The sequence below is a fragment of the Eupeodes corollae genome, chromosome 3, assembly GCF_945859685.1.
Source record: "Eupeodes corollae chromosome 3, idEupCoro1.1, whole genome shotgun sequence".
Taxonomy (NCBI): domain Eukaryota; kingdom Metazoa; phylum Arthropoda; class Insecta; order Diptera; family Syrphidae; genus Eupeodes; species Eupeodes corollae.
In genome coordinates this window covers 119,483,352-119,493,897 of record NC_079149.1, presented here as the reverse complement: position 1 = coordinate 119,493,897, position 10,546 = coordinate 119,483,352, and positions in this window count along the sequence as shown.

The following is a 10,546-nucleotide window of genomic DNA, read 5'->3' as shown; positions in this document are numbered from 1 at the left end:
TGTCATACATGTAGTAAGGACGTCGTCGTCGTTGTCGTTGTTGGCAGCGCATTCGTCGACGTATGCAATGCATGGGTATGTCTTAATAGGATGGTATTATGTAGATACAGTTGCTTCTGCTCCTGCTGCAACTGCAACACGCGACTGTATCTTCTTTCAGAATAAACGATCACAATTGGGCTATTAATGGGTGCAACGAGTTACTTTCACAATAAATGTTTCTTTATGCGACGTGCATTCGAGCAAAAACACACTCATAGCGCAGAGACTTTACTCGTATATCTGCAAAATGAAAGACGATGTGAAAGTTTTTTTTCAAACAAAAAAAAAGGACGAAAAGGAAACAAACGACATATGTGTAGATTTCGCACCGAAAAATGATATAAAAAGAAATTGGTGTGTTTTCTTCGTCTTTTTCTTTAGCTCAGAGTTTAAATACATTTATTTGTATGTACAAATATTCTTAAACCCCAACTTTCTTATCCTGTAAAAGGAGAGAAAAAAGAAAAGGATATAGAGCCGAACCAATGCAATGTACACTACGTTACGTGCATACTTCTTGTTTACGTACGTTTAGTCAAATGGAAGCATTTTTACTGCACTCCCTCCGAACCGAACCGAACCAAAGCGAACTTCACTTCTTCACTTTACTTCTTTTGATGCAATATGCGAGTGAAAGAGTTTTGTTCGTTTTCGTTTTCGTTTTCATTTTATAGTCTATATATGGAAGTGTGGTGAAAGAAGGAACAACTTTTACGATTTATTGTTAGAAGTTGGAAGGATTCCTATTTTTCTTTGAATTTAGTTCACAAGGAATGCTTCCCTTATCATAAGATGCATTTCTTGTTCTCAGTTTGCATACTAAATGTGTTTAGAAAAGGGAGTTTTATGTTATCATCTTGTTTTTTTTCCTCTCTTATTTTTATTTTTGTGCATAAGGACCGACTTATAGAAGAACTACGAAGAAGTGTACGATCTTTACTTTTTGTGCAAACGAAAACGAAAAAGTAGAAATAAAAATATATATATTTTTATTTGAAAAGTCAAGAATTTCAACAAAATAAAAGGAAAAAGAATCGAACGAACAAAAAAATCTGTGAATATTAATGATATCCTTTTAGATTTATCTATGCGGACTGGACGACTATTAAAGGGTGTAAGTTGGATATGCTTCTTCTTTACTTGGCCATTTCTTGTGTTGGTACTCGTTTAGAAAAAGAAATTGGATAATGTTCTAGATATTGGACGAATAAATAGAAAAAAATAAAATGGCAAACCTTTTAAGGGATTAGTTGAAGATTGCAAAATTTATATCTATAAGATAGTCTACTAAAAAATAAAGTGAAATACTTTAGAATGTTCTTCAGCAAATATTTGTTCTTTCAATAGAAATGTTATGGCTTATAATCTTGAGCTTAATTTAAAATAAAAAAATGATAAGTTGTAGGGATTTAATGGCTTATGCAATTATGTATTTTTGAGATTTAAGAACATGTTATTCTCTGCAATTCTTGTATATATTTTTGAAGTTTCCAACTTTTTTTTGATGCGAATGACAGGAAGCTTAATAACTGCATTTACTTTGGGACACTTTTTGTTTTGGCTATTAAATTTCAATTAAAAAAAAATTAACGAACTGACTTTAGTTAAAACGATCTTTAATTTAACATTGGTCATTATTTTAACTAGTCTGAAAGTTATAAGATCTCTAAAATCTAAACGTAAGCTTTTCATTGAGAGATGATCGTATCACAGAGTTCAACAATAAAAGGTTTCATTTTGAATAGATAGCAATTATAACGTAATTTAAAATAAAATTATATTCAACTTTTAAATATTCATATCTCAGATTAAAAAATCATCTTTTTTTACGTCTTTCAATCATTTCATTTTTAGTAATGGAGTAGTTTTTTTTTGTTTATATTATGCGCGCACTAAAGGGTTTATGAATACCCCTATAATGATTTAACATAGTGGGAGCAATCAGGAAAGGAGGATAGGATTAGAAAGGAGAAACCGATGCGCAATGGTTTTGAATGCCTGCACATTGTAATGAGTGGGAAATATTAAGCCTGGTAAAGCTCACATTCGTGTAGTGGGGCTAAAGAAAGAATCTCTTTACTAAGCAGTACGTCCGAAATTGGGCTCTAGGGTAAACTGATGGGCATTCCTAGCAGTACGGGTATTACGGTTGAATGCAACTGGCAATTTTAATAGAGCATTGTTTATAAAAATAACTAAAAACAATGATACGCATAAGACCTTGCAGCGGTGTTCAAGAGGAGCAAATTCTTCGGTGAGAGAACAATCTCCTATCATTTTTACAGCTTTTTTTTAAATTCTATCTAGAAGACTCAAGTACGTTATTGGAGCACCAGCCCAAATGTAAGAGTTATATTCAAGTTTTGGTCAAATAAAAGCTTTGTAAATTATAACCAGCTCAGAAGGGGTAAAAAACTTCTTGCATGAGAAAACTTAAACACCTAAAGCTTTCTTGGCGATGTCAAATATGTGATCACTCCACAAAAAGTGGTTTGTGATGCACATACCTAGGACTGATAGTTGTTCAATCTCCTCGATGCAAGTACCAACCATGGATAATGCCATTGGGGGAGGGTTATTCTTTTGAGACAGTCGACAGCATTGAGTTTTCGAAGCATTTAATTCTACACGGTTTTTTAATCCCCATTGGACAATTCTGTCAAGATCAGAATTTAATGAGCTCATGATACGCTGCCGTTAGTAGTCCACAACCGAAGAACAAGGATAAGAATCTAAAAACGAATATGAAAAGCAGATGGTACTGTCATTTATGAATATAAGGAAGAGAGTCGGAGACAAAATAGAGCCCTGGGGCACACCAGCGTTTATATTGTGGTTATCAGATTTGAACCCTTCCCATACTTCTTGAATTGAACGGTCGAAAAGGTAAATTCTAACCCAACAAAAAAGACATTCATCAATACCAAAAACACTCATTTTCGATGAGAGAATTTAATGCCAAACTCTATCAAATGCCTTTGAAATATCAAGTGCAATAATCTTTGATCCACTGTTCGGTGAGATGAGCCATGAGATTACCAGTGAACCTATTGCAACGAAAGCACTACTACCGGTCATTAAGAAGCTGCAGTTCTTGAAGATATTTCTTAAGCTGAAAATTGATCAGCGTCTCCATGACCTTGAAAAGAAATGACGCAATTGGACGATATTTAGAGAGGGAGCAGGATTGGCCTTTTTTAGGGTCAGACTGAACAAATAGAAAAGTTTGCACAGTGGTTTTACAACCTGTTCAAAACAATAGCTAAGAAATTGTGAAATTTTCGGAGGTTATAGATTCAAAACCGACAGCCGTACATATAACATGCTCATCAAAATTTCACCTCTAATTAGAAAACTCTATGATTATATGCATAAGAAGACATGATAAAATAAAATATGATTACAATCAGGTTTGAAAAATAGGTTGGTGACGTTTTACTCAAAACAGTGTAAAATTCTCAAACAAACAAACACATTTTCCAAACAAAAAGTTCACAAATCTCAAATTTTGAGAATTTTAAGTTTTTTAGCCATTTCATTTAGCTCAGGAAATTTGAACATTAAATAATATTAACTCAGCTAGAAATCTGAACTTCCGGTTTAAAATCAAGGTATCCTTCTATTCCAAAGCCAAAGTTAGGGTAAAATATTAAGAATCTTATATTATACAAAGTTTTATTTTATAAGAAATGTGTATTCTGTTTTTAAGCCATAATCAGGTCTAGTCTAACTTCTATAAAAACTTTAAAGCATCTTAATGGATCGCTGATCCGGACTAAAATGTTTCCACTTAAAACTTCTTATTTGAAAAAAAACTACTCTTTTTTCTTGAATCACTCTTTTTCCACTTTCATCCAACCCATAATTCTTTTTCATTCAACGTCATTTTATTGTTTGCCTCCAAAGAATTCCCCAAACAATTTAATTTCAATATTAACCAATTATTTACTAAATCATTCTATTCAAATCCCATTAGCTTTCGTATTGATCCAAGAAAGAAAAACTCGACCTTCATGCTGCCGACATAGAAACGACATTCCCATTTTTCAATTGCAATTGCAAATTAAAAATGCATTTCCATTTTACAGTCCATCTACACTCAGAGCTCTGTATAGCATCCATCGGCTTTAAATAAAAGAGGTTTTCTTCTTCATCTTTTTCCCAGAGCTTTGTTTTTTTTGTCTTCTTTTATTTTTTGGAAAACTCTTTGTTTTCTTTTTTCTTTTTAATTTTGCTCAAGTACTTGAATCGACTGTCATCCAATTTCTTAAAGTGGCCAAAGGATCAGGAGACTTAAATTTTAAATTGAATCCTATTGCTAGAAACTCTTGCAAAAAGAGACTTGCTAGAGATGGGGATGACGAAGGTGGAGATGCGGTGCAGGCGGAGGTGGTTGGGAGGAATAGAGAAAAAAAGATCACTTTAATGTCCATCAAGGAAGAATACCTACTGTTCCTGTCACAACACAAAGAAAGTAGAAGGAAGCTAGAATACAAAAAAGTAGATAAAAAAGCAGCAAGAAAAAACATAGCACGTACAAAGCCAAAGGAAAGAAGATTTGAAATGCAATCAAATGAAAATAAAAGTTAGCCAAGTGCTGTTGCTGTGTTGCTACCTCTTATAGCTCTACAGCTTCAGCCTCATCCCCCAGCCCTCAAACCTTCCCGTTTAATTCTCTATGACTTTGCTTTAACTCTGTCACTCGGCGGGAAAAGTATCTATCTCGGCGCTCGACTCGGCTATAACATAAAATTCCGTTGAGGATAACCCCGCAAATTGAAGCCAGGACTGTATGTAGTACAACATAGCAATAGCAAGACCAATTTGTATCCAGGACTCACTAAATCAAGGTCCTGGAACTGGAAGTGTGTAATGGAATGCATTAGGAAAATTAAATTCGCACAACAGTATTTTAGGTTGGTAGGTATATGTGCTAGATCCGAGCAGCGTGGACGTGGACGACGACGAAACCATCACCCACTTGAGGGTTTCAGGCTCTCGACAAGGGTTCTTTTAGAAGGATTTTTTTGTTTCGCAAGGATTTTATGTTTTTTTTTTGGTATTATATCTTTTTGACTGGTAATTTTATTTTCTTCCAGATTTTTCATTGCTTACACAAAAGGATTGGGATTTAGTAGGTCCCTTGTTCAAACCCAAGTTTGCTTTTGCTGCGAATAGGGCAAAGCTAAAAGGATTTACAATTGCCGATTGAAGAATGAAAATATTTATAGAAATAAGCCTCTTTTGGTTCTTTGTATAAACATATACATACACTACCGAGGTTCAGATCCAAACCCAGACCAGCACCTATCCCTTAAGTGAAGAAGAAAAGAAGTTTCATTCAATTATTGTTGCAATCGCAACTTGCCAGATTTTATAAACCCTTTTTTCTTTTGGATGAAGTGGCCTATTCATTTTTCACCAAATAAAATAAAGTGAAAGTGAAAATATCTACAACAAAAAAAAGTTAATTCAAAAGCTAAAACATTTAATTAAGAAATAAGGTCAGTTTTGTTCCTTAGACAGAACAAAATAATACAAATAAAAAAAACATACTTGTTGGACCTAAAAAAGTTTAAGACCTAAAAGTTTTTGGATTCTCTTTTTTCTTGATGATGAAAGCTGATCAAAATTATTTTTTTTTTTGTTGGTGTTGTGTAATCTTTAAGATAAAAGAAATAATTTTTCATCTAAAGATTTTCACGTATTTTGTCTTAAAGATTAAGAATTCAATTTTTTTATTTTTTGTGGAACCCAAATGACTCAAGGGATTCACATTCGCAGTTCAACTTTAGGCGACTTGTAGTAACTTTTTTTATTTAAATATTCAAGGAAATGAGGGAGAGATTTTAGGTTGCAGTATGGGTTTGACTTTGGATCATTTATTATTTATGAACCTACCTACACATAAAAAGGTTATATTATGTAAATTGTTTGGTTATTTATTGTTTTTAATTATTGTGTATTGGATGTAATACTTTTCGTAAAATTTACCGCAAAACACAAAAATAAGTGTTAAGGACATAAAGTGAATAGCGTGGAAAGCATGTTTCAAGCTTCATGTTTTGATATAATGATATTTTAAAAAAGTGTATTTTTTAAGAGAAATCAATGGATGTGTATTTCATTGTAATGAGGAAAGTATGCCATTAAAAATAAAAAATAGGATCGGGTGCAACCCAACTGATAATTTCCCATTGTTGCATAAAGTAATGTGTTTAATAAGTCAATTTTGAAAGTAAAGACATTAAAAAGAGATAATTTAATCAAACATTTGTATTCTAGCTGTTTTCTGTCGAGATTTGTTCAAAAAGTTAAATACATTTAGTTGTATTTAAGGTAGCACAAAAATGTAACAAGAAATTAGGAACCAAATTTGGAATCACTAAATTTCCGTTACGTTTTTATTCAAACTTTCTCTAAAAACAGGCAAATTCCCTAGTATATGAAAGAAGTCATTTCTAACACCAGCTTTCAAGAAAAGTATTAAGGCGGATATAAGCAACCACAGGCCCATTACTTTCTTGCATTCCTTAAGTGTTTGAACAAGTTGTTTGTGAAAGTGTAGCATTTTTAGTAAGAACCGTTACTAATCTCCTCACATTTTCAAACATATGTTCAATCAAAGAACAAGGTTATGACTTGACTGTGTATACACTGACTTTTCTAAAGCTTTTGACCAACTTAGCCACGGAATTATTTTATTTAAACTTAAAGTTCTTGGTTGTTTAAAATTTTTCTTAGATTGGATCAAGTCATGCCTTGAAAAGAGATCCTATGAGGTAAAATTTAGAAATTGTCATTCTGAACCTTTTGTTGCTTAATCTGGTATTCCCCAGGGAAGCCATCTTGGCCCTTTTCTGTTAATCCTGCCTTCATGTATCGTCATGTCTACGCTCAAGTGAAATTCTCATTTTTGCTGACGTCATGAAGATTTTTAAAATAGTAAAGTCCACCCATGATCGTATTCTTTTACAAGCCGACATTCATAGTTTCACATTTTGGTGTATGAAAAATAGCCTTTCACTCCACCCTTTAAAATGCCAGACAATAACTTTAACTGAAAAACGAATCGGTAGCGTGTTTGATTATTGTATATTACAGCAAAAACTCTGTCGAGTCTAAACTTTTAAAGATTTAGTTGTTCATTTCTGTTCCAATTTAGAATTTCTACATCTCATTAATTTGATTGTTAATAAAGCAAGTTCCATGCTTGGTTTTATAAAACGGTTGACAACGTAATTTCATTCGCTTTGCCCTAAAGGGTAGTAGTTTGACGCTTGCTATAAGCTTACTACTTTCTAAAAAAACTGAAGTGAAAAAAATACTCGAACCGCAAATCAATTTTTATAAAAAAAAAACTTTTTTTTCCGAAAAAAAACAGCAATATTTGGCATAAGTTCAACTTCAATACCATTTCTTGTTTCCGAAATATTTGTATTCAGAATTTGAGTGGTATTTCTTCTGCTTTTAACCTTTTAAGCAAATTGTGATTCTGTTTTTTTTTTTAAATTAATACCAGACGTCAAAAACGTTTTTTCTGGAGGTTTTATCATTTATTGGTCTCAAAATATTCGTAGAGATTGAAACAAAAAGTTAATTGAATTTTTCTCAAGATTATAAGAATTCGGTCTTACATTGCAAAATATTACAGTGTTGGAAGAAATAATAGAAACAAGTGTCGTGTTCATTCTTTTTAACACATACAAAAGTATTTGTGAAGAGTAAGAAAACTTAAACTACACAGATAGATTTTTTATAATGTATTGCTTAAATACAAACATTTTTTTTGGAAAGGGAAGTCTTTGTACAATGTTTTGATTCTAATAGGAAGGCTTGCTTCTATAAGTTGGTTTCTTATTGTTCTAGCTGTCACTGATTCGTTTTATTCATTTTAGAGTTCTCTTAAAAAAAGAACTGGTTTTGTCTTACATATTCCTCCCAATAGTGTATCAAAACGCGAAAAGGTTTATCTTTTTCTTCATCTTTTTCCTTCTTTAAGTGTGAATGTAAAGTTTCAAATACTTTTTTCTTCGAACAATTGAAGGTTTTTGCAATTTCAACCACCGTTTTTTCAGTTTGTCTAATTTTGTTTTATCATTTCGCGTTCAAAGGGAGTATAATGTAATCAACGACCTCCTATTTTTAAATTATAGATGACATTAAAAAATGTTGTTTAGTATCGAATATAAAACATCTGACAAACTTACAACAAACCCAAAACCACTATTTGCATACAAAAACAATGGATCTTTACGTAAGAATAACAGTTAAAGAAGGTTGTTTCTTTTATTTTTCCGAAATCATCATTTGTCTCAAACTTTTTACAGTCAAGTGAAAATAAAAAGTTGTGTCCACAAAACAATTTTGCCATTTGAAAGCATTATTACGTATAATTATAATAAAGGTATAGGTATAATTATAATATAGAAAGACTAACGACAAAAGATTTAATTGTTAAAAAAATATTGTGTATCAAAAATGATGGATACACTTGTTTCTATTATTTTTTCCAACACTGTATATTCAATTTAAATTAAACCACTGTTGCGTGAAATATTTGAGGTTAACAACATTTTTCACTTTTTTTAAAAGTTAAGCTATAGTTAAAAAAAAAAACGTTTTCTTTATTTTTTGTTATTATTTGCAAACTAAATTTGATAAATTGGATCGATTACACTTACTTTCTACTTCTGTAGTTTAAAATATTAGCTGAACGATCACAAGGTTTTAGCATCTTAACGCTTGAAAGAAAATTTCAATGACTAATTCACAAAATTTCTATCTTTTAAATCTTGAATAGATTGTGGAGCAATGTGTAGACCTTATCTTTCACGTAACCATAAAGAAAAAGTCAAGGTGTTGACCTCAGTTGCCATTTGTGACCACCTTTCGAAAATGATATTTATAAATTGAAGAGGCTATTCATCAATCATTCCTAGACTTCTCCAGCCTTAATGCCACAATTCTGCTTCTTTATGAAAATGTTCCTTTAATAGAAATTTATGAAGAATTTCAAGAATTAATCATTAACCCTAGAAAGATAACCTACGTCGAATCGGCGTAAAAATCATATGTATCACTTATGGTCTATAAAATATGGTTATCTTTCTACGGTTAAATTGGGTTGTAATTGGACTGTTAAAGCCTCACGGCCTAGGCTTAACTACAACTTACAGTATGTTATCATATTTGTAATACCTAATTCCAAATTTCTTAAACTACGCACATTTTCTTTTTTTCAAATCAGTAACCTTTTTAAACACTCTAAAATAAAATTGTACGAAATAAATAAAGATATAAAAGAGCCCGAAATGACTTAATTGACCAGAGTGACGAAATTAACAAGATAATGGTCGAGATCAAAAAAATGAGATCGATATAATCGCGAGATTGACGGGACTTCAAAAGCCACTGAAATATTCCGCAAGCGTGTAAATAAGAGCTTCAACAGAAAGGACAATATTCCTTGTTAGGTACTCGTTTTAAAGTACCACAAGGTAAATGCCTCAGACCAGTGCTATTCATTTTTGTAATTAAATAATTCTCTTAGTTATTAATTAATGTATTTAATTGTCTTACCCCTTTAAGATGAAAATAGACCTGAATTTGTGTCACTATGCCCTAAGCGCAACATAAAATAATAATATGGCTTTTATAAGGAAGATAAAAAAATACGTTCGAAAAAAGAAAATTTATTGCTTGAAAAAAAAAAACAAATTAAAATTCAAATACAAATCCAGGTCTAATACTAAGTTGAGGAGAACCAGAAAAACACCCGTAAAAGCCTAATCTGGGTTTCGTTCCAAAATAGAATATAATAGTCATGTGTTTATCCACAGTTAACACACATTTTTCAATGTTACAAGTTCAAATATTACTTTTGTTTCTTTGTTTGCTTTCATTTTAACTCACCCCACCCCCCCTCTCCTCTCCCCCGAACGATAAGCAAATCAATGTGGTGCAAGAATTGCGAGAACATATCAATTTTATTCATTCGTGATGAATTTATTAACATGTAGAATAAATCTTTCTCAGATATCAGCCGTGCGTCGTCATTGTCGTTAAGTCATAAGAATCACCAACAAATAAATCACTTTTAGGGGTCTGTGGTTAATAGGCTACTTAACTTAAGTGCCATACAAAAAAAAGAAAAAACCATTTCAAGCATTTTAGGTTAGCTACCTACAAATACTCTATAAGTAACATTTATAGAGGTACCTAACCTACAATGTAAAAAAATATACTATATATTATATAAATAAGCCAAAAATAATAAATTAATGTCGTTCATAAAAATATCCTTGAAAAACACAAATAATCTTAGTATTTGGATGTACTCATTCATCAGAAGTTATTTATTGGCGTACTTGTACTTGGATATTGTAGATTTAGGCTTAGCCTTAAATTTTTATTATTTTTTATTTTTTGTGCATGTCCTGTCCATGTTGGTTTCTTTTTATATAACTCGAGATCCTTGAAGAGAGTTTTTTTTGTTGTTGTT